The sequence below is a fragment of the Panthera tigris genome, chromosome A1 (assembly GCF_018350195.1).
Source record: "Panthera tigris isolate Pti1 chromosome A1, P.tigris_Pti1_mat1.1, whole genome shotgun sequence".
Classification (NCBI taxonomy): Eukaryota; Metazoa; Chordata; class Mammalia; order Carnivora; family Felidae; genus Panthera; species Panthera tigris.
In genome coordinates this window covers 56,161,705-56,187,752 of record NC_056660.1, presented here as the reverse complement: position 1 = coordinate 56,187,752, position 26,048 = coordinate 56,161,705, and the positions used below count along the sequence as shown (strand labels likewise).

General features: G+C 34.1%; 1 pseudogene; it reads right to left on the bottom strand.

The window, feature by feature from the left end:
• Positions 1–888: 888 nt before the first annotated feature.
• On the bottom strand, positions 889–14,850 carry LOC102962624 (annotated as a pseudogene).
• Positions 14,851–26,048: the final 11,198 nt, after the last annotated feature.

Here is a 26,048-nt window from a genome sequence, read left to right as displayed (position 1 = left end):
AGTTAAGCCATGACTAGAAAGAGGTGAGATATTTATGCCTATGGACTTCGGAGGCAAGAATTAAGAGTCAGTGAAATGGCCCTACAGTGGGAATACAGCTGGCATACTGAACAAACAGAGGGGAGTCCAGTGTGTGACTTTTGATTACATACCAGAGAAGATGGTAGATGGGGAGGTCAGAAGGCATACCCTACCACTGAAGGGCACATATGGATTTACTTTTACCACTTCTGTTAACATTCTAATGACTATGACTTACATGCTCAAAAAATAGGCTAAATTTAGGCTATTATAATCTTTATCTGAATTGCCATTTACCAAGGTAAAAATGCTTTTGCTATGGACACACTGAACATCAGAGGTCACAGAGTATCAGAGTATTTACCTAGAAATAGAGTTTCTTTCACAATGGGTGTGTGTGTGTGTGTGTGTGTGTGTGTATGTATGCAAGAGAGAGAAAGACAGAGACAAGGATAGAGAGAGCGACAGAGATGGATTTTATACTGTTTAAGTTTAAATTGATCTGCTGTGGTTGAAGTCACAGAGGTGGGGGATAACTGCATGTTCATCTGTCAGTATTTGTAGGATTCACTACATCAGTTATTTTGTATGTTCCAAATAACACAACATGATAACCAATTTATTATATAATATTATATAAAATCTTGAGAAATTAAACCACAACTTTTCAAAATCATGTTAGAAAAGTATATCTAACACATATTTTAAAAGCGGGAGGTGCTGGGAGCCCAGTGGTATCTGGGGTCTTTCCTTGCAGAAGGTGAAGCGGCCCACGAATGCATTTTTGTTGTTGTTGTTTTGTTTTTTAGAAACTGTTTATTTTCCGTCAACCTTATTTCCTTTTCGTTTGCTCTGTAGAAAAGCAGCTTAAGACCATTCAGTGGCCTGAGCAGTGGGAGCTGCAAACCAGTCTTCAGTGCCAGGCTGAGCACTCCAGTTTCAGTAGGAAACTGCTGAATAGGCACAGAGGGCACCTGAAAGCCTTCACACCAGTCTGCGACTTCATGTTGAATAGCGGTGAACTCAGGAGCTGGAGCCGTCCATTCACCCTGAAATTCCTCCTTGGTCACATCCTTTTCAGCAGCATCCTGCTCTTCCTTTTCAATCTCTTCAGGATCTCTGTAGAATTAGAGGTCAGCCATGACGTCCCATGGGTGTTTACGAAAAATGGTGCCACACATGCATAGAATTTCCAGGGGGCCAGCATCCACCACTTCAGACCCACCCAGTGAGCTCTCTTGTTGTTGCAAGGATGGCAATGTCCACATGGCACAGAGGAGAGTCCGTGTTACACAGAGCAAAGGTAGGCAGGTTAACATAAGATGCCTTTTGGTGCCTTTTGGTGGCTCGGTAGGCTAAGTGTCCAACTCTTGATTTCAGCTCAGCTGATGATCTCATGGTTTGAGTTTAAGCCCCACATTGGGCTCTGTGCTGACAATATGGAGCCTGCTTGAGATTCTCTCTCTCCCTCTCTCTCTCTCTCTCTGCCCCTCCCCTGCTCATTCTCTCCTTCTCCTTCTCTCCCTCTCTCAAAATAAATAAATAAACTTTAAAAAAATTAAAAAAATAAAAGTATGGCATAGTTTATTTATTTACTATTTAGTTTTCATGAGTCAGGCTTTGCTTCATGATAATGAATTGTATGTGGTTTGTGCTCTAGGGAAAGGTCAATGGGACAAACGTAAGTGACACATCAAGAATATGTAATAAAATCTCAAAATGTAGATTATGTTACGGATAAATTTAAATGCCCCAAAAGAGTTTAAAGTAACAGATGGTCAACAAGAAAAAAATGGAATTCAGATAATTACTTATGTTATTTATTAGGAGATAGAATTTTAATCTAAACCTGCATATAAGGTACACAAATATGGCTGACAAATACAAGATTTTCTAAAGTTCATGGGACATATAATGGAAAATTTTTATATGCAAAAAAGATAGTGACTAATAATAATGTTACATGCATATAGTCATTCTGAGATCATGTTCTAAAATGTAAGAACTTATAAATAAGAAAATCTGAGAAAAAAACAAAAAACCACACACACACACAAAATCTATATCTATATCTATATCTATATCTATATCTATATCTATTAATCAGATATTGCATCTGAAGGTGATTTTCTAATTTAATAGAAATCCTCAATCAGTTTGAGCACATGACAATGAAATTCTCTCATATGATACATATATGATATATACACTTCAAACATTTAAAGTAACTATATTTTAAATCTCTGAGACAATAATATCAATAATCTCAAAAAAGATGAATGTGTATTAATTATTTATTGCTGCATAACAACCATACCCAAATTTTGTAGATCTAAAAATGAACTTTAATTCATTTTATTATTATAAAATAATAAATAAATATTATATTTATTATTAATTTTGTTATTAATAAACCTACTAGCCCAATATGCTAACCTAATGGTTTTAGTTGTTCTTCTGGCTTCTGCTGTGCTCACTCATGCCTTAGGGTTAAGATGGCAAGAATACTGCAGCCTGGCTGATGTACAATAGCATCCAGGTGTGGAAGTTGGCTGGCTGTCAGACAGATGGCCTTGTTCTCATGGCATGGTAAATATCCTAGGGAGCAATATAAAATACACAAGGCCTTTAAGGCCTAGACTTATATGACTCATTGATATTCTATCACTTCTGACTCATCATACTGGTCAAAGCAAACCATAAGTTTAGCCCAGATTCATCTGCAGAGCAAAACAGATACCACTTAATGTAAATATAAATTCAAATGGCATGGGTCATGAGATACAGAGAGAAGCCAATTTATCATGCTCTGCCCCATGGTCCCCAAAATTTACCTCAAGAATATCTAAGGAGACATCCAATCATGGCATCAAGTTAAAAATCCAAAATCTTATGATCTACATTAGTACAGATGGAATTGTTTAGATGCATCATTTCTTGACCTGGGGACCTATGACTTAAGAAGACAATTGATCTGTCACCCAATACACCCAAGATACAGTGATGAAACAGAGACAGGATAACCACAACAGATATTTATTCATCATGGGAGAGAATGAGGGTTACAAAGCAGTCACTATGGATTTCTATGGAGAAATTCTGAAATACACCTGAACATATATTGCCAGGTGAGTCTATCCCAACAGTGAGAGTGTTACATGAATAGACCTCCTTTCTGCCTCCTGGATGTTTCTCTCCAGTGCACTGACTTAAGTACTCCTGATTTTTCTTTGTGGGATATTCTTTTTTGTTTTTTCAAAAATAATTTGAAGACAACCCCATTCATGTCTGCAGTTCTCTAATTCTTAGGTATCAAAATCAAGCTAATTGAAGACATTAGTTGGTATTAAAATAAGTAGAAATGTATCATCTATAGGAATCTGTAACCAGAGTAACCAGAGTGGCCTGTACCTGGATTAAGTACTTTAAAAAATGTTTAGTGTTCACCCTTAACAATGGCATGTAAAATTTATGTAAACTCAATAAAAAATAAATTTAAATAGTCTTATATTGCCAGAATGTATGGGTTATAGACAAAATGATATGGCACTGAGATGAATGACTCTCTTTTGAGATAGTGACACTCTATCCTGGGAGATCTGGAGCACCACATACTCAAAACCACAGTGATGTTTTTAATTTATAGTTTCATCATCATTTCAACTTTCAAATAGAAGCATATCAGCACACAAGAATGAAAGTTGATTTAGTATTGTTGCAGATCCTTTGGGATACTCTTTGTTCATTGCCCTCATTAGTTACTTTTGAAAAAAATTGCCTATGGTAAAAGACAGCTTTCTCAAGTTGATTTCTATTCCTGGAAAATCAGGGAGTAAGAAACCTTTTTATATTCTAAAAATTTCCAGTCCCTTTTAGCCCTACTGGAGGCTGGGCTCTTCACCAACAAAACTCATTTAATAAATTTGTGAGCTTCCTGTGTTTCTGATTATAGTAAATTCCATTTGATAAAAGCCAAGCCCAGATAGAGCAAGCCCAAGAATTCTGAGTTCCCTTCTCTCAAACTGGATTAACTATGTGACATGTAATGACTATAATGTAGCTCTAATTATCTGAAGTTTAAGTGTAAATATTCAGTTATAATGATCTCATTTGAGAAATTATTTTTTTCAGAATAACTCACCTATTAAAAAACTAGAAATACTAAAAATTAAAAGATAAAACAAAAGAGTGAATAAAACTTTCTTGAAAACATTGAAGACAAAAGGACTTGTGTTGCAAGAGGCTAGAAAAAAGAAAATTCAAGCACGTGGGCTTTTTATTTAGCACTACTTTCACCTCAAGGCATCTGCAAACTGTAAAGTGGTAGCTGGGAGACTAAAAAGCAGAGATTCTGAAAAGCTCTTGCGGCTAAGGCAAAACCTTCACTTCAGTGGATACCAAAAAAGAGTTCGAGAAAGCACCCTGGATTTTTCAGTTGAGACAAGTTAGGAGTAAGACTGAATTGAAAATTTAACAACCATCCTAAAGCCTGAAACCTAGATTAAGTCATTTATATCCTGATTGATTTTAAGTGTTTGTTCCTCCTTCGCTCCTTAGCAGACACAAAAAAGTCCTTCTTGGGTGTAAAAAATAGTATCCTGTGCTCTAAATGTTTCTGTATAAGTAAGCAATTACATCTAGCATTGAATCAGGAAAAAAAAATACACAAATGCACAACTGACTAAAAAAAAAAAGAGAACAATAGAAACAGATGAAAAGTATTCAGACATTCTGATCAGATATTAGCGTATTCAAATAAGAACTTTGAATAACTGTATTTAATATGTTTCGCAAATTAAATGACAATGTAGGGAATTATAAAAGATAACTGAAAACTTTGAAAGAATCAAGAATTGATAAAAGTGAAAAAAAATATTAAGACTTCAATTGATGGGGCTATCAATCAGTTACATGGCCACCTTCACCACTGCATAAAGGATGAAAGAAATAAGACACAACTGGTGACATATAAGAAAATGACGACATTCTCTACACTCTGACATTCCACATAAGTAGACTACCCTTTAGTTTACTGATATGCATTGCATCATCCTTTGGTTAAAGCAGGATGCTAGAAATCCATCAGCAAGATACAGATGGTGCTTGCCACCTCCACCACAAAAAAATTACATTTCAATACTATTTAACCTGTGTATTTCCTCCCTAATTTAACAAACTTTATCTGTAAACTCATGCGATAAGTATCTAGAATTAACATTAACAAAGTGAGAATGGTGTGTATGGATTTTAAAACATAAGCTACAGAGACTTAGATGTGTTTTACTTTGAATTCTGCAATGTACCATTAAAATGATTTAAAAATATACCCATGGAATTCTAAATCAGAAGTTCGTGTTTGTAATCTCGTTTTACAGCTTAAAATATTGATAAATCACATACTTACATACTGTATATAAGATATTAGAAATTGTTTTATAGAGGGAATATAGTCATACCTATTTTATATTAAGTAGGGATTCATAATAAATGCAAAAATGCATGACTAATATCAACCCATCTCAGTGAATGATTTATTAATATTCTCATTATAATGGCAAATTAAATGTGGATGATGTAGCACACAGCAATTCATTCTGAAAGAATGAACAAATCAATATTGATGGAACAGAGGGATCAGAGCAATGACTATTTGGAGATAAGCCTAAAATGAACGGAGGAAGCTGTTTACAAATAGTCCAGAATGTCATACTAAAGAGTAATTTTATTTGACTAACTCCTATGTATCCTTTTTAAAAAAAAATTTTAATGTTTATTTATTTTTTTTGAGAGAAAGAGCATGAGTGGGGGAGGAGCAGAGAGAGAGGGAGACACAGAATCTGAAGCAGGCTCCAGGCTCTGAGCTGTTAGCACAGAGCCCAACTTGAGGCTCAAACCCACGAACCGTGAGATCATGACCTGAGCTGAAGTCGGACGCTCAACCGACTGAGCCACCCAGGCGCCCCGGTATGTATCCTTTCTGTTGCAATTTTGACATCACTATTTTCAGGAAATAATTATCTGACTACCTCTAGCCCCAGATATGACTTCTAAAACTTGGATTCTAACAGCTAACTCAAAATTAAGCTAACTCAAAATTTCATTTGCATTTTTTTCCATATCACCAGCCCTATTTATCATGGTTCAAACCTATAAGACACTATTTTTATATCCACCTGTTTATTCCTATGTTTCTTACTAACAACCCAAAGTCACTGCTATTACCACCTTCATTTATTCTCTAGATTCAGTGTATCCCAGGTCTAGTCTATTAATTTTTTAAATGTTTTTATTTATTTTTGAGAGAGAGATAGAGAGAGGGAGAGAGGGAGGGAGGGAGAGAACAAGTGGGGGAGGGGCAAAGAGAGATGGAGACAGAATCCGAAGCAGGTTCCAGGCTCTGAGCTGTCAGCACAGAGCTAGACGCAGGGCTCAAGCCCACAAACTGCGAGTTGGTAACCTGAGCCAAAGGCAAATGCTTAACCTACTGAGCCACCCAGGCACCTCTCCCAGGTCTAGTCTATTAATTTTCTGCTTTCTGAAATATATTTACTTGTTTCTATTTTTATTTGCTCCCCCAAACTCCATGATTTTTCACATTTTATCTTAATACACTCCATTCTCCTCTCCCTGCATATACTATCGACTTCTCTGCATACCCAGCATGACCTACTTAAGTACACATCCAAATGTATTACTCCCATTTTGACATGCTTTGGTGAATTCCCATGCACTTAAAATTCTCATCATGGCCTAAAACACTATTTATGATGAGGCTCCTGATGATGTCTCCAATCTTATTTTTTACATAATTTTTTCTTTGTTTTCCACCTACCCCAATAGTCCCCAGATCAACTCCCATACATTACATTCTTCAGATAATTTAGGATTTAAGTTAACAACTTAGTTTATATCTTAATGTATTTTTCCCCATATGTCTGTCAATTTCTTCTCTCTTCCTCTGTTTCTTTGTCTCTGCCTGTCTCTAAACATATACATATGATATATATATATATATGTATATATATATATATACACACACATATATATACACACATGTGTGTGTGTATATATACATATATTATTCTTCACATGAAAGTGCGTGAGCCATATGTGTCTATTATACTCTGATAACTGTCTTTTTTTCATAAATTATGCCAAGAGCTTACTGAGCTCACTTGGCATAAAAATGTATCCTCCTTTTAGTTCTTGAAAAACTACATTTTAAAAATAATTACTTATTTTTAAAGATTTCTAGAAAGTAAAAAATAGCTAATCTACAAATAAATAAGAATCTCACTTATAGTAGATATTTTTTCCAATTACACTGGATTGTAAAAACACTAGGAATTATGAGGAAATACTAATTTAATACTTTATTATATTAATTTAGTAGAATTTAATAGCATGGTACAATATCAACTAAAATTGAGGGCAAAAATAAAATATACTTCTACATATGCAAGGATTCAGATATTGTTCTTTATTCATACTTTCTTATGAACTTTATTAAGAGCCAGAATGAAAATAAAAACCATGCAAAGGTCAGGGTAAACTGCTCCTCTCAAGAAAAGAGAACCAAAGACAATGACCTAAATCATATAGTCTAATTGAAAGGTAAGAGTTGAGAGTTATGCACCAAACTTAGGAATGTATATATTCAAATTTCAGAGAAAGCCATTGGGACACACAAAGGTTTACTTCCAGAATATGAATACATTGGTACCCAAAATGGAATTATTAAAGCCTGCAGAAGTCCCAGAAGACATTCTCTTCTGTAAAGCATTAAGAAATAGCTAAGTGAAGGGATTGCTCACATCTTGGATAAGTTCTGTGGTTATTCTCAACTTCTAGCCAGGTATAACTATATGAGATATTGCCATTGAAGTGGGCTCCCTGATTTCACTGGGGATTATGGGATCCTGGGTTAGCAGAGACCAAGTGCCATTGTTAACTGCCAACAACATGGTGAGAACATCCACATGAAAGGAGCAGAAAGTACCCATCTCAGAATGTCTTGGCCAATATATATCTTATGTAACGGTAAATTGATTAAAGTGTCCAAAGATTAATCAGTGTAATGAGAGAGCCTTATGTTGCTAGCCAAAAACCTTGACAATATTTGTCATAAAGGAGAGTCATAAACTCTTGTCCAGTTTACAGATACAAGACAAGTTACGAATCTAGAGCCTCTTGATCTAAGGAGTGCCCATGAAAGATTATGCACATTAGGCATTTGCATATTATTAATCCGATTTAAGTCTCTGTCACAGACACCTCAAGCTAGTACCTAAGGTGATACAGTAACTCTGTGGTCAGATTCCCCCAATGCTCCAAAGGGGGTGAACTGGTGTCAGCAAGCCTCCTTTCTGTGGAAAACTTCCTTTAGGAACCCCCTTGGGCATCTTTGTGGCAAGTTACAAGGTATGATCCACCACATAGATGCTTTCTTTTCCTTAGATTACTATGTTATTGTCTACTAACTGGACTTTAACAGTACAGTAGACTCATTTTATTTTCCATATAGTAAACATTCTTGCAATGAAAAGCTTAGTGATGATTGAACAATATAGCTAAAATGTAGCAAGTACATGGTATACACTGATGTCTGAGTACATCAAGCTGGCTCAGTTTCACATAGCATTGAACTGGCAAAAATATACTGGTTGATAGGCAAATTAACCACACACATACATGAACTTTAAAATACTTTTCTCGGGGCACCTGGGTGGCTCAGTCAGTTGAGTGTCTGACTCTTGATTTCGGCTCAGATCATGATCTCAGGATTGTGAGATCAAGCCCCACATAGGGCTCTGCACAGAGCTTGGAGACTGCCTGAGATTCTCTCTCTCATCCTCTGCCCCTCTACCCTGCTCATGCTCTCTCTCCGTCTAAAATAAAATAAAATAAAATAAAATAAAATAAAATAAAATAAATACTTTTCTCAACAATTGATTTTATGAGAGTTATGATACCACATTATAAGGAGCACGGGAGTGGGGAATAAAATTACTCAGGCCTTAGAGAAGTCAATAATTTCATTATTTGGCTCATTTTTCCCCATACATAAAGTTTCTGAATAAACAGGTTAAGTGTAATCTTTTTTATCTATATAATCATGACTATTATATTTCTGCATATAACCCCCAATTCTATTGTGTATCTACAGATATGCATTGTATTAGCTGATATCTTCTACCTATAAAAAGTACAGCTACCTGATACTCAGCTACACCACTGAGCAGAATAATAGCAAACAAATGACAAATTTTATATTAAATTAATATTAAAATAGTAATAAGAAATTAATATTAGTTTGATATTAAATTCTCCAGGAATATATATATATATATATATGAGCATAAATATATATATATTTACAGATACAAGACAAGTTACAAATCTAGAGCCTCTTGATCTATATATATATTTATGCTCCTTTTTCATGTAAATGCATATGGAGTATTTTAAATAAAATTTAAGGAAAAGCCAGAAACTACTGAAACCAGCTCAAAAAAAAAAATTGAAGACTGATTAGACACATAACAAGTAGAGATTGAAACAGCAATCAAAAAATATCCCACAAAGAAAAGCCCACACCAGATGGCTTTAGTGTTGAATTCTCCCTAATGTTTCAAGAAGAATTGCAACAATCTTTCACAAATGTTTTCCAAAACATATTAAAGAGAAAAGAATACTTTCAAATTCATTCTGTTAAAACACTATTAACCTATAACAAAACCAGACAAGGATATCACAAGAAAACAAACGTACAGACTAATATCCTTCATGAATATAGATACAAAACTAGGTGGCAAAATACAGTGATCTGAATACAGCAATATATGAAAAGGATTACAAACTCTGACCAAGTGGGATTTATCCCAACAATGCGAGATTGGTTCAACATACAGAAGTCAAGGAAACTAATACATAATACAAGATCATTTCAATAGACACAGAAAAAGCATTTTGCAAAATCCAACACCATTTCAGGATGAAAACACTCAACAAAGAATAGAAGGGACCTCCTTCAACTCAATGAAGGGCATCTATGAAAAACATGGTTAGCATGACACTGATGGTGAAATTATATAAATCTCAACAACAACAACAACAACAACAACTGAAGTCATAAACACAAAAAACATATTGATGGTTGCCAGAAGCAAGAGGTTGGGGGTGGGGAGGTGGTCAAAGGTACAAAATTCGTTATAAGAAGACAAGTCCTGGGGATGTAATGTATAGTATGGTAACTGTGGTTAACATTACTGTATTGCATATTTGAACGTTGCTAAGAGAGTAGATCTTTAAAGTTCTCGTCACAAGAAAATAAATTCTAGCTATGTTTGATGATGGTTAACTACAATTGTGGTCATTATTTTCCAATATATAAGTGTATGAAATTATTATGGTGCACACTGAAAACTAAAACAATGTTATATACCAATTATAGCTCAATAAAAATTTAACTACCAACAAAGAAACACAAATTGGAATTACTTCTGTCTTCTTGAAGTAGAGACAGAAAGTTTTTCCTGGAACTATATAAACTTGGGATCAAGTAAATACAAAGAGTATTAGGACAATGATAGGCACATAAAAGTGCTCGATAAAAGTTTAATAAATGAAATGTCTCTGGAATTATGACTTAAACTGCATTTCAAGGCAGTAGGCTAACTTTTTCACGTGCTAAGTATGAAAACAAGTTAGCTATCAATGCTTGCATTTGTTAAAGAAGTCAACTGTGGAAGTGTTTTAAATAGGGATGGAAATGTTTCTGAAAACTTGTGAGAGGATAAGAAAGCAAGCACTTAACAGCTATATGAAAAGCCAGGAAGGCAGGAACACAATTCCTAAAAGAAACATCTGAGAAAGTGCATGAAACCAAGCATCAATATAAACTTTATAGTTTAGGTTAGGACAACTTTGTTTTAAATTCTGAAGATGACTTTTGGAAATGTTAAAAATTTAGTATAGTCCTTTTGATGTATATTTTTCAAAGCCAGTTTCAGGCTAGCATCACTAATCCTATTAGCCACGCTGACCTCTGAGTGACAGTATTCTAGCAACAGTGGATACTAATCAGCTGAAGCCATTTCCTGGCTTCCCTGACCAGTCCCCCAGCTCATTCACACATTCCATAGTTCAGTCTATAAGATCAACAACAACAATCACAACAACAAAAACAAAAAAAGTGTTTCCTAAGATAAAAAAAAAATGCAAGGATGTCTACTCTCACTACTTTCATTCAACATTGAACTGGAGGTTTTAACCAAATTAGTCAAGTAATAAAAATAATTGACATTAGGATTGAAAAGAAAGGATAAAATTATCTTTATTTGCAGTTGACATTTTTCTGTATATCAAAAATCCTAAGGAATCAAAACACACAGGTATATAATTACAGCCAATAAATGAGTATAGAAAGTTTAGAAGATAAAAGATCAGTATACAAAAATGAATTGAAAATCTACATGCCAGCAATTAGCAATCTTTTTTCTCAAAATTTTTTAACGTTTATTTATTATTGAGAGACAGAGAGGCACAGAGCGTGAGCAGGGGAGGGGTAGAGAGAGGGGAAGACACAGAATCTGAAGTAGGCTCCAGGCTCCAAGCTGTCAGTACAGAGCCCAATGAGGGGCTTGAACTCACAAACTGTGAGATCATGACCTGAGCCGAAGTCAGACACTTAACCAATGGAGCCACCCAGGTGCCCCTAACAATGAGCAGTCTGAAACTGAAATTAAGCAAGCAATCCCATTTACAACAGAATAAAAATGAATAACACTTGGAAATAAACTTTATAACTGTAAGATGTATATACTCAATACTACAAAATATTGCTTAAAAAAATAAAAAATTTTTAAATACATGGAAAGACATTCCATGTTTATGAAATAGATACTTAATATTGTTCAGACAGTAATACTTTGCAAATTGACTTACAGATTCAATGAAATCCTTACCAAAATTTCAAATGCTTTCTTTGCAGAAATTGACAAGTTTATCTTAAAATTCATATGGAAATGAAAAACACTCGAATAGTTTTGACTATTATAATAGCCAAAACAGTTTTAAAAGGAAAAAAGTGGGTTATAGGACTCACACTTTCTAATTTCTTTTTTTAAATTTTGTTTTAATGTTTATTTATTTTTGAGTGAGAGAGAGAGAGAGACAGCATGAGTGGGAGAGGGGCAGAGGGAGAGAGAGACATAGAATCTAAAGCAGGCTCCAGGCTCTGAACCGTCAGCACAGAGCCAGACGCGGGGCTCAAACTCACAAAATGTGAGATCATGACCTGAGCTTAAGTTGGACGCTTAACCAACTGGGCCACCCAGGCGCCCCTCTAATTTCAAAATTTACTACAAAGCTAGAGTAATCAATACAGGTGGGTACTATTAGAAGGACAGATTAACAGTCAATAGATTAGAACTGAGAGTTGATAATAAACTCTACTATCTGTGGTCAACTGATGCTTTCCAAATGTTCCAAGAGAATCCAATGAGATAAGAATAGCCTTTTCAACAAATGGTACTGGAACTACTGGATATCCACATGCAAAGGAATAAAGTTGCATCCAGATCTCACACCATATACAAAATAACACAAAATTGACCAAAGACCTAATGTAAGAGCTAAGACTATAAATATCTTACAACAAAACATGGGCATAAATCTCTGTGAACTTAGATTTGGTAACGGTTTCAAAACACAACTAATAAAATAAAAAAATAAACTCGACTTCATTAAAATTCAAAATGCTTATGCTTTAAAGGATACTTTAAAACAGCCCATAGAATGAGAGCAAATATTTACAAATTATATATCTGATAAGAGACTAGATCCAGAATACATAAAGAATACTTGAAAATCAACAATAAGAAATGACTCAATTAAAAAGAGGGAAAGACATCTGAATAATTTTCCAGAGACGTGGTACACATGGCCAATAACCACAGAAAAGATGCTCAACACCAGTAGTCATCAGGTAAATGTAAAAACCACAATGAGGATAGCCCAAGTGTCCAATAACAGATGAAAGTAGAAACAAAATATAGTATATACTGCCAATGGAATATTATTCTGCCAAAAAAAAGAAATGAAGTTCTGATACATGCTAAAAACATGGATGAACCTTGAAAACATTATGCTTAGCAAAACAAGTCATACACATAAGGACAAATAAAATATGGTTTCAGTTCTACGAAACATCTAGAAAATAGGCAAATTCATAGAGACAGGGAGGAGAGGAGAATGAGGAGTTATTTTTTAAGGGATACTAAGATTCCCTTTGGAGTGATAAAAAAATTTTGAAAATAGATAATGGTGATGGTGAGGCAACATTGTGTTTATAATTACAACCACTAAATAGTATAAAAATGTTTAAAATGACAAATATATGTAAACACATTTATATATCATAAATATGTGTATATTCTAAATACATATGATAAATATGCATATATTAGGAATATATGTCCTAAATATGTATTCAAAATATATTATAATATATAATAAATATATAATACATATAATGTATGTTATAATATCTATTACAAAAAAAAAATATATATATATATAGCACAACCCCTGCCCCCAAATGAGATATAATTTATTATTTCACACTCACTAGATGGCTATATTCATAACATCAGGCATTAATAGATGTGGCAAGATTGTCAAACAATTAGAACCGTCATGAATTGCTGATAAGAGTGTACAATGAAGCAGCCATTTTGAAAAACTCTTTGGTAGTTTTTCAAAAAGTTAAGCATAGATTCACCACATAAAATGGCAATTTCACTCCAAGGTATGTACGTAAGAATGCCAAAAACATGTGTCTGCACAAAAACTTATATCAGAATGTTCATATTAATCATCATAGCCAAAAACTTGAAGCAATTCAAATGTCTATTGATAAAGGATAAATAAAATGGAGTATATCCATACAAAGGAATATTTTTCTGACATAGAAAGAAAGAAAGATCTGAAACATTCACAACACAAAGTAACCTTAAACATTTTAAGTTCAAGAAGCCAGAAACAAATGATCACATATTGTATTATTCTGTTTACAGGGAACATAAAGAATAGGCAATTCCATAGAGACAGAAAGTAGGTTAGTGGTTGCCAGGGAACATGGAAAGAGTGAACTGGGCAACTGCTAATGGGTAATAAAGACAGGATAATAAAGATATTTTGGAATTAGGTAGCCGTGATCACAACAGTGATCACAGCAGTGATCACAGCAATATCACAACTGTGTGATATTTTAGCAAAACAAAACAATCAAAAAACCACAACTGAATGTACACTTTTAAAGAGTGAATTTTATAGGTATGGATTACATCTCAATTTAGAATTATTTCAAAAATAATTGAGGAGAAAGAAAATGAAACTCTACCTATTCTTCAAAGTTGGAATTTTAAATTCACTTCTTTCTTATGAGAATCTTTTAGATACATTTTCCTCTATTTTTCAAGTGAAGAACAATTGGTTTCTTTCAAGCTTACACAGTTTGAAGATGTTCAAGTTTTAAATTCAGGCAACTGGACTTTACATCCCATCCCTTAGTGTGATCCCTAATCACATGGGTATGACACAAAGTTTTTTTCTGCCAGCTCCTCACTTAAACATATCTACTAAATTGTTATGTGGGTCTGGGTCTTTATTAAAAATAATTCTCTCACCTGTCTCAAAATTACCTGATACCTCCTTTTCAATACCAATCAAGCATATCTAATAGTTATATGGGTCTAGGTCTTTATTAAGAATACTTCTATCACTTTTCTCAAAATTACCTGATGCCTCCTTTTTAGCACCAATCATATTTAACATGCTCCAGGAAACCATATTCAAATCCTAAAGAAATAAATTATTTTTCTCACCTGCAAACTCAATATACTTCCTATTTGGAGATTAATCATAAATAGTTTTAATCATAAATATTTTTAAATAACAATCTATAGAAACTAAATATTTTATATATATTGACAAGTCTTTGGGAAATTTGTGATCTATGTCATTCTCTTTATGTCACGTTGAACTTTAAATACATGCATGGTTGATGGCAAATATAACACCCTGTTAAATTAAGCTCTTATAAGAAGAAGTTTTAACATAGGTTGTGCCATGGGGCTGGATGGTAACTGAAAGCTTACTTACTTTACCCCCTTTATGTCATTTAGTTAAGATATAGCAGTTGTTTTATAGAAGTAGTTGTGATATGAAAGGAATTTTTCCTGTGGACCAGGTTTGATTTCACATCCTAATATGCATGGTATGGCTTATAGCCATTAGTATATAGTTTAAAGTTCTGTTAGAATTTTAGATGGATAATGTAGGGATTAAAATGTTGCTGTAAAAGCAGATGCATCGTGCCCTCTGAATCACTGGCTGTCTATTTGAACTCATTATATTTGCCAAATTCATCATACAGTTTGGCACATTTGATACTAATAAAAATGGAAATCTTCTACACAACTCTAAAGCTTTCACTAATCTTTATCCTTTCAGCACTTGACCAATGGTTTGATAGTCAATCAAATTACTAGTACCCATTTTTGGTTGAGCAATATAAACAGTACTATTCTTTTCTACATTATTACTACTTCAAATTGAAAGAAGGATATTTTAAAATATCTGTCATGCACATCATGAAAATAATGAACAGAAAAGCAATTTCTTCTCTGTTTTAACTGCTTATAAGAAAGTAAAATCACATATACACAGACTTAGAAGTCATTTTTGAAGTAATTTTGTCAACTTGAAATCTACTTTTTCTAAGGTTTCAGAGAAACTATGTGACATACTGTCAAACAAAATATTTACCCGCCATCTGAAATTTATTAGCTGAAAGAGCGTGATAATAAGATAATGTAACAAAGTGTAATGAAAGTTTCAAATGCAATCTAAGTATCTTAACATTTCTTTTATTATTAGGGTGCCTGGGTGGCTCAGTTGGTTAACAATCCCACTCTTGGTTTGGGCTGAGGTCATGATCTCAGTGTTTGTGAGATCGAGCCCTGTGTGGAGCTCTGCCCTGACAGTGCAGAGCCTGCTAGGGGTTCTCTCTCTCCATCTCTCTCTACCCCTCCCTCTTTCATGTGCTCTCTCTTTCTCTCTCTCTTTCTCCCTCTCTCCAAATAAATAAACTTTAAAAATAAATAAATAATAAGATATGGATACAACAGATATGAATTCTATACAACAGATATAGAAATCACTAAGAACTCTACAGTATCTTAAAAAGACATTGCAATAATCAATTCAAATCTCAAAGTAGATTTAAAAACCAAAGTTGAAATATATTTGTAATATTAAAAAACTTACTATATTACACTGTTCTAAAATAGTTTAAAGTTTTCCATTATTAAAACTTTATTTATTTTGTTACTTTCCAAAGTAGTAAAGATTAGGATTTATCTCTTCCTTAGGATACAATTTCCAAAAATGTACATTATAATGCACAAAAAAGTGTGAGAGTTTCTGTTATTACACCATGTGGGCTAATAGTCAAGGGAATTAGTGATTGTATTATTTTCCTCTTTAGTTATCCTTTCCTATATCATAAGGGTTGGAAACCTTGAATATACACTTCACAGGATCTTTTCAGGAAGAATTTCTGTTTAGAATCTGATCATGCAGGTTCGTTACGTGATTAAAAGATGGAATAGAAGGGAAAACCATTTTTGAATTCAACCCCCTCTCTCTGCACTGCTACTGTCAGGTTTTAGCCACTATTCTCTCTCACCTGAATTACTATCCATCATAGTATGTCCCCCTGCTTCTACTTCTATCTTCCATGGTCCAGTCTCAACTTAATAGCCAGCCAAAGTGATTTTAACATAAAGCAAATTGTGTTCCTTTTAAAATCAAGACCTCCAGGGTCTTCTGTTTAACAAAGTCAAACCTAAAACCCTCATAATCCCATGAAATCCTTTCCCCTCCAATGACCTGACTTCCTCTTCTACTTCTTTTCATCAGTTCCCCTGTAACCACAATGTCCCCTTGTACATCCTCTTTTGCAAGCATGGAGGAAATCCTAACTTCCTGCTTCGGTAATACCTTTTAGTGTCATCCGTCACCTTCAAATTCCCAGTGCCAATGTCTATTCAGGTCCTCATATGTGTTGTCTGGATTATTGTAAATCTCCTATTTCCCTACTAATCTCCAATTTTTTGCTAGTCCATTGAAATTTACACCTTACTTACCAGAATGATCTTCGAAATTATTAATCTGACCTTGTTAAGCTACTGCTCAAAAGCCTCCAATGGTACCCTACACATTTGAAGAAAGGCTTTCAGCATATTTACAATTGAACCTCTTCAGTTCTATCACATGTCTATGATCATTATACTGATTTCTTCATTTATAGAGTAAATTCTGACATCATGTTTCAAGACTTTTGTGTAAATTATTGCTATTGCTAAAAGCCCTTCTTATTTCTCCATTTCTACCTTTCTCACTTTGGCCTAGATCCATTTACTATTTAACAGATCCACTAACGAGCCTTTCTGAGTTATTCCATACTTCTCAGATGCATTTAAATTCCTGTTGATGGCATTTTCAATGATCTCCCTGGAAAACAGGGACCATTTTTTTTTATTTTGTTTTTAAATCGTAACTCTCGATATAACTTAGAGCTATGGTTAGAAAATAAATGGCCTATAAATAATATGTCTTGCTGTCACTTTCCCCATTAGCTGCATGGTGATAATAATATTTAGCCTGTCTGCCTTGCAGCATTGTTAGATTTAAGTAAGATGCATGGGATACACTTTCTCCACTGGTAACCATCATGAAAATATATCAGCGTTATTCACTGAGAAGTCCCTTTCGTGAAAGTACATTTATTAATTTTGGAAAGCTACAGCAGGGGAAAAAAAAGTGACTCAAAGTGAATTTTCTCTTGAATTAGTGTAAAGATATTTAATATCCTTTTCTATGAACGTAGACCAAAAATGATGTGTTATTAGCGTATTTTTGAGTGACATGTCATTGTTAATCCCACCTCTGGTGCTATTATCTGGCGAATGTCATAATTTTTCATGAGATAGTATGGCAAAGTGATGTTAACTAAACCGTTGAGAGGTAAGGAAGGTGGTATGTCCAAAATGTGATCACTTTAACTGCCTTCAATGCAAGCATCTGAGGCTAAGCCACTCTCATCTCTTCACATGTGCAATTATAATAGCTTTTTAAAAATGCATACATCATGAGTGTTAATCCATATTGTGATTATTTTTCAAGTATATCATTTTTCTTTGTTTACTGTTTTATCTAATAAGGTTTAAAAATTAATATATATTCAACTCTATCAACATTATTTACTTTTTAACTTGTGTAATTTGTTCATTTTTTATTGAGATATAATTGACATGTAAAATTATACTATTTTTAGATATTAGATAAACAACATAATGAGTGAATATTTGCATATATTGTATATATTCTGTAGGTTGCCTTTCATTTTGTTAGCAGTTTTATGATGGTTTCCCATGAATCATTTTGGAACAGACTAAACCAAAACTTCAGATGAAAAATATTAACAATCTTAAATCTGTTGAAGCAATTAGAATCTTTAATTATAATTATTCCATAATAAGTACTCTAGACACATCTCTAGTGAACCCATTGAAATGTTTTTGTTTTGAAGGATAGAGAAAATGTAGTGTGTGCACAATTATATGATGGAATATTACTCAGCCATAAAAAAGCGAAATCTTGCCATTTGAGAGAACACAGATGAAACCAGAAGTTATTATGCTAAATAAAATAAGTCAAAGAAATTATAAATACCATATAGTTTAACCTATATGTGTAATCTGAAAAACAAAACAAATGAACAAAACAAACAAACAAAAAACAAGCAAAACAAACAGACTCTTATGCAGAGAACAAACTGGTGATTGCCAGAGGGAAGGAAGGTGGTGGGATGATCAAAATAGGTGAAGGGGATTAAGAGGCATAAACTTCCAGATTAAATTAAAAAACAAAACAAAACAAAACAAAAAACCCCTCAATTTTCTGCAAATACCTAGAGAATTATAAATGTAGAACAACTTCCCACATTGTAGCCCAACAGCACAACCTGGCAACAAGGTCCTGAAAAAAATATTATACATGCGGGGCATATATGTTACATGTAAATAATCTCCTTATATAGCAAAAATTTCCTTCTGCTTTCCAGTTGAGCTCCCAACTTCTCCTTACTCAATGGTTAGGGAGAATTGCTCTATATCAAGAGTATACTGTATCCATTGTGGCTCTCCAGAATCTAATATGGCAATGTCAGCCCATTCAATTATCAAAAGTTTGGCTAATTCTTATCCTGTTAACATATACTGCCATTTTTATGCTAGGCTTGCTTATTTGGTAGCCCAGATCTCACATGGCTTCAGGAATAGAAAATCTATCTCCTGTTTAATCTACGAAATGTGCATCAACTTGAGTTTATTTCTCTTATATTTCCTTGCATCTGGTGTTGTTGATGGTTTAAAAGGAAAATACAGGGGCACCTGGGTAGCTCAGTCAGTTGAGTGTCTGACTTTGGCACAGGTCATGATCCCATGCTTTGTGGGTTCAAGTCCCACGACAGGCTCTGTGCTGACAGCTCAGAGCCTGAAGCCTGCTTCGGATTCTGTGTCTCCCTCTCTCTATGCCCCTACCCCACTCTGTCTCTCTAACTTCCAAAAATAAATAAACATTAAAGAAAATTATTTAAAAGGAAAATACGATTTTTAAAAATTAATCCGATGATTTATTATTACAGAGGGAATGAAAATATTTCATATCTTTCTATATGCTAATCAATCAAAGGTGATCTTTCCAAATCCACTTTTAACATTCTGAATTTATTTTTAAGTTATTAAAAGGAGGAAAATCAGAAAATCATCAAAAGAAAAATTACCAATACCATACTGTTTTGATTACTACAGCTTTCTAGTATAGTTTGAAATAAGGGAGTGTGATACCTCCAGCATTGTTTTTTCTTTCTCAAGATTGTTTTTGCTATTTTGGAGTTTTTGTGTTTCCATACAAATTTTAGGGTTCTTTGTTCTGATTCTGTGGAAAAAGTGTGCAGTATAAAAATATTGAGTCACAATGATGTACACTTGAAATTAGTAAGATATTGTATATTGATATTATTTCAATAACAAAGGAAAAAAGGAAACTTACCAAGTGTTTAATTGAATTTCTCCCCAAAATACTCAATGGTAGGACTACAATAAATTATGTTTTGGTGAATTTATAATTTAGGAAGAATTAACAAATAATATCTAAAAATATTTCCTGTTCCATAAAAAATTGAAGATAACATGAAAAGTCTTTAAGATGTTTTGTTTTTCTCTACAGCGTATTTGGAGATGGTAGTGGTGTTTAAGAAAAATAAAAGTCTTTTCAGAAGTATCAGAGCAATTATTATTTCCTGGACTGTGTTTACAATAGAATCTAATGGTTTTGGGGGGATAAAAAACTAGTATAAGTTGAAAAGTAACATTTAAAAATTTTTGGTTTAAAACATTGCTCTATTAGATGCACAGCTCAGTTACAAGATATTTGGCTGTTACAATCATGGTGAGGGAAGCTTTAAAGTGTGAACAGTATGCTGTCCTTGGCCCAAGGGAATCTACCTCCTTGTAAAGTGAAAATGGAATGTGGGAATTGAGTTCTATTGCTAGAATTTCTGACATTCTCACAGGAGCCTCTTCTTTGGAGAAGTACATTTAATTTCCACCTGCAGAGAGGGTCCTTTAACCTTCTGCAGCAGGAAATCTAGGTTCTCAGCCCTATTCTTCCCGGAATAAAATACTTAAGGCTGGGCCACCTACCTAATCGTGTGTCTTGGTTGCCCTAAAGCATACAAAAGCAAATGAATTTTCTTACTAGATTCACAAGGCTGTTTTAAGGAGAAAAGAAGCACATTTGATTTGATAGAGATATTTAATCACTTTGTAAGACAAGATGTTAGTGAGGAACTTAAGTATTCCAGAGATCTTTTATCATTCCCTGCCTCATATTTTTCCTTCAAATTCTTATCTGATGAATTATATGGGCCTGTGGGCATGACCTCTAAGGAAGTTAAGGGACATCCAAAAGCAGCAAGGTAAATCATTCCACTTATAGGAATCATCTAGCAGGCAAAGATGTAGGTGTATATTTTGTTCTAAAGTCACCATTCTATCATGTCCTTCCAAACTTAAAAAAATCAGTAGTTGCCCCTCAATGTCATCAGACCAGAGAAGGGAATCTTTAACTTATTATTTAAGACCATTAAGGGAGGGACCCCAATATTATTTTCCACATTATCTACTAATGCATAGCACTATAAAATGGCCATTTTATTAAAACTGGAACTGATAGTTACTCATGCACATAATTTCATCTAAAAGACATGTCTTCCCATATTCTAAAACTGTACTTCTTCTGGGAAGTTTCCATTAACTACCTCATTCTATGTCACTTTAGATTTGTCCTGAATTTTTATGGCACTTAATCAAGTCTCTTTTCTTTCCTTGTTTTGTTATTTAAGTATCTTTTGCATGTACCCATAGCACACGCGCGCGCGTGCACACACACACACACACACACACACACACACTGCTTTTGTAAATCTATAGTAAAGAAGTAGAGGGTATTTTATTCCAGTAGTAAGCGCATTTTAAAACTATTAAACTGCTATTTTCTACCAAGATTTTAGATACATTTTAAAATCCTAATTCTCACTATAATAGGTAATTTCATCTCATTCTTTGAATAAGGAAATCAAAATGTGGAAAGATGACATGCCTTGCAAATTTGCAAAGATATTTAAATGTCAGAATCATTCCAGATAGGTCCATCTAATTTCAAAACCCTTTTCTTTCTAGCTTCATTGTAGTACAGACCATTTTGTTTCTCAACTGAATTTTTTGTCATCAATGTCTTCAATGGCTTCTGCATAATTTCAATACATGATGGTATATACATAGCATATTCATATAATGGATGCTCAATAAATATTTGTAGAGTGATGATTATTTTAATGTTGGGTGTTTTTCAAACTCCCAGAGAGAATTAAAGAGAAACCCAACTAAAATAGATTATCAAGTTATGTGGACACCTATACTATCCTTTTCTTATGTTGAATTCAATTAGGAAGAACTAAATCTGGAAGTAAATAATGTAGAAAATTAACTTGTTGATGTACAGAACACAGTTTTAAGATAATCTTTAAATGACTGGCTACCACCTGAATTCAAGACCATCGAGGAAGGAAAAAAGTATGACTACTACTGGACAAAATTTAGGATTATAGGATAATGCACATCCATTGATTCTTTCCAGAAGGCTTCCCAGCACAATATCTACGAGTTGGATGATTAAATGCCTCTTTCAATTGACAAAACATATGGGATTTGTAGCAGATGGAAATTGAAGAGATAAGGCAAAAAGAGAAGGCCAAAGGGCTACCTTCAAGTAAAATCAGAGTATGGCATTAACTTAGTGAATTTTTAAGTTCCAAAAGGGCAGAGATTTTTGTATTTTTTTTTCACACACCTATCCCATGCTCCTTAAACAACATCTGGAATAACTGCATTACTGAATTTACTGGGTTCAGAATTAACCACTGAGAATCAATCATTCTAAGTCTAAGGGAAAAAAATCACATTAAGCAAACTCAATTTTATTTTTTTAAAAAACAAAAAAGTCAGTAACTGACACAGGGGCCAGAAGATATTTGTCTGCAGATACAGTGAATTCTCTTCCCCTAGGTAGCCCTCCACAGGATTCCAACTCTTTTGTAAATATGTCTTTGTGTGCATGACAATCAGAGCCATTGGCAAATAAGCTTGATCAATTAAGTGCTTAATAGTTGTGAACTAAAATGGCATAATGTGAGCAATTCACAACAAACATGGACTGAACTACTGAATGAAATACAAAGCATCCATCAGCTACAGTGTTCTTTCCCTTGGGCAGAGTTTGCAAGCATATTCACTTTCATGATTCTATTCTTGCATAAATCCACATCAAACCAACACTCTTTTCTAATTGACTCAATGTCTCTTTAGAAATGTTAATACATTGGGGTACCTGGGTGGCTCATTTGGTTAAGTGTCTGCCTTCTGCTCAGGTCTTGATCTCAGGGTTAGTGGGTTCAAGCCCCTAGTGTGTTCAAGCCCTGAGTAGGTTCTGAGCCAGCAGCACAGAGCCTGGAGCCTGCTTCAGAGTCTGTGTCCCCCTCTCTCTGCTTCTTCACCACTCACGCTCTGTTTCTCCCTCTCTCAAAAATAATCATTAAAAAAAAAAAGAAATGTTAATACATTTTGTCAACTCAAGACTTGCATGGTGGTTAGATGTGTTTAATTGAATTCATTGGGTAGTTGAAATTGTATTCATTATTTAATACAACCAACTTATTTTTTCTAGTATACAAACTTTTCTCAAGATCACTATTTTATTTGGGGTGCCTGGGTGGCTCAGCCGGTTGAGCGTCGGACTCTTGATTTCAGTTCAGGTCATGACCCAGGATCATGGGATCGAACCCCATGTCAGGCTCCACACTGAGTGTGAAGCCTGCTTAAGATTCTCTCTCTCTCCCCCTCCCTCTCTCTCTGCCCCTCTCCCCTGCTCGCCCCCCCTCTTTCTAAAACAAAATAAATAAATTTAAGAAAAATCATTATTTTATTTTCCAAATTAAACAATTGGAAAAGAGTGGAAAACTTTAAGCAGAAAATGCAGTGATAACATATCAGAAATTAACCAATACATACTTGTTGAATGTATGGAATATATATTCAAAATTTAAGAGAAATGGACAAGATTATGCAATAGAATATGTATCTGCTCATCATTATGAGAAAATAAGACTCAAGCAAAACCATTTAAAAAAAACACTAAAGAATACTTAATGAGACTCTTTAATGGAATACAATTATATTACAAAAAATACAAAATTATTTTGTAATCAGTAATTACAAAAATACTACTAAGCTTTGCTATAATGGTGAAGAATCTTAATTATCACTCACACAGTACATAGCTGTGGGGTGGCTGCAGCTTTGCTCCAGGCAGTTGCTGGGCTTCAGGCTAAGATTGTTTCAGACTGCAGTTTTGTTCCATTTTGGGTATGATTGGCATGTCTCTTTATCCCAGAACACAGGAAAAGAAGTAGCACCTATATAGTACATGAAAATTCTTCAGGAAGTGGAAGAGTAAGAACTGATATAAATGTGTCATACTTAATACTGTCTGTGGATGCTGTATAACCATGCTTTTTCACATTGGCCAAAACTAGTCACGTGGTCTGTCTAAAGTTAGTAAAATCGGGAATTATGCAGTACCTCCAGAAGGCATTGCAAATCACCTACCCCCAGAAGGGGTGCATCCTTTCAGGTCTCTTACAAAGAAAAAGAGTGTGAATTATGAATAACAATCTACCACAGATGTATTATGACATACACATTAAGCCATTTTAACTTAAATAAAACATATCAAGTGACTGAATTTATATCCATGACAAGATCTATGGAGATTTATTAACAAGATATATCTTTGCTAATAATTTTCTGTTATTTTGTATGAACAGAAGTTGTATGCAGTTACTTTGAATAAAATGCTTAGAAAAATGATTTAGATTTATTTATGGTTAATATTTTGTCAAAAAACAGATATTCTCTTTTTGTATGTAGTGGAAAGGTATTTGCCTGCGAGTTTAATGTGTAGGATTGAATTGGACATCTTCCACAGGCTGACTGGGAAGAATAAAGAAAGGTCCTTTTCTTTACCTGTCTGTAAAAACGGAATTTCCCAACTCATAATATTCTCAACGCTATGTTGTATAATTCCTAAATTATATAAATATTATTAATTTGTGGATCCACCTTTTTACTGAAGTACAAAAGCAACCTTCAAAACTCACTTATAAAATCAATCTCTGGATTTAGTGCCTATTTCAGTTTGGGGAAGTTTAAGATGTCAGTGTCTATAATTATAATGTGTAAGTAAAGAAAAAAGTATATAAAGATCATATATATATACATGGAAAAGAAAAAAACTGGATACTTAGGCAGGTATTTTTCTCTCTCATTCATAGACAATCATCATGGATGTCACAGCTCCTCAATCCCTGCCTCAATTCATCTTTGTGAACTTGACTTCTTTTTTCTAGAGAGAGACAGCATGCTCACAAATGTGGGAGATTGGCAGAGGGAGAGAGAAGCAGGTTCCACACCCCGAGCAGAGCTGGTCATGGGGCTTGATCTCATGAACTGTGAGATCCTGACCTGAGCCAAAATCAAGAGTCGGATGCTTAACCAACTGAGCCACCAAGGTGCCCAGAATTTGACTTCCTGGACAATAAAAGGTCACTCCATTTTGTGGATGTACTATAATTTAACCCATCAGACCCCCATTGATGGAAAACTGAATTCTTTCACATCCATTGTTATCATAGGTATTGCTGCTGTAAATAGCCTCATGCCCTCATTTTGCACGACGTGTTTGGTATAGCTTCTTAGAAGTGGAGTTGCTAGGTCAGATGGTAGATTTGCAAGATTTTCCTCCACTATGGTAGTATTTTGCATCTTTCTTAGTAGTGAATGAAAGAAATGATTTTCTTATGCCCCTTTCAAGGACATACTGTACATGTTTAGATTTTTATATCTAACAAGTAAAAAAAATATAGTAGCCCAATTTTTTTTCATTTTCTGATTAAAATATTATTTTTAAAAATTTTTTGATTTCGGATTTTCAGAAGCCAGATTGAACATCTTTTCATATGGTTAAGAGCCACTTACATGTATTTTTCTCCGAACTCTTTATGTATATCTGTAGCCCCCTTTTACAGAGCTGTTGGCTTTTTTCCATTCTGTTGTGTAGAATCCCTTTAAACATTAGTTATCTTCTGTAAGATATGAATTTGGAAATTCCTTGTTATAGAATTTGAATCTGTGTTGGACCTGAAACATAGCTCACAGGACTGAAAGTATTCACTTTTTTTATGTAGATACAGTATTGAACTTATCTACTAACATGTTGCC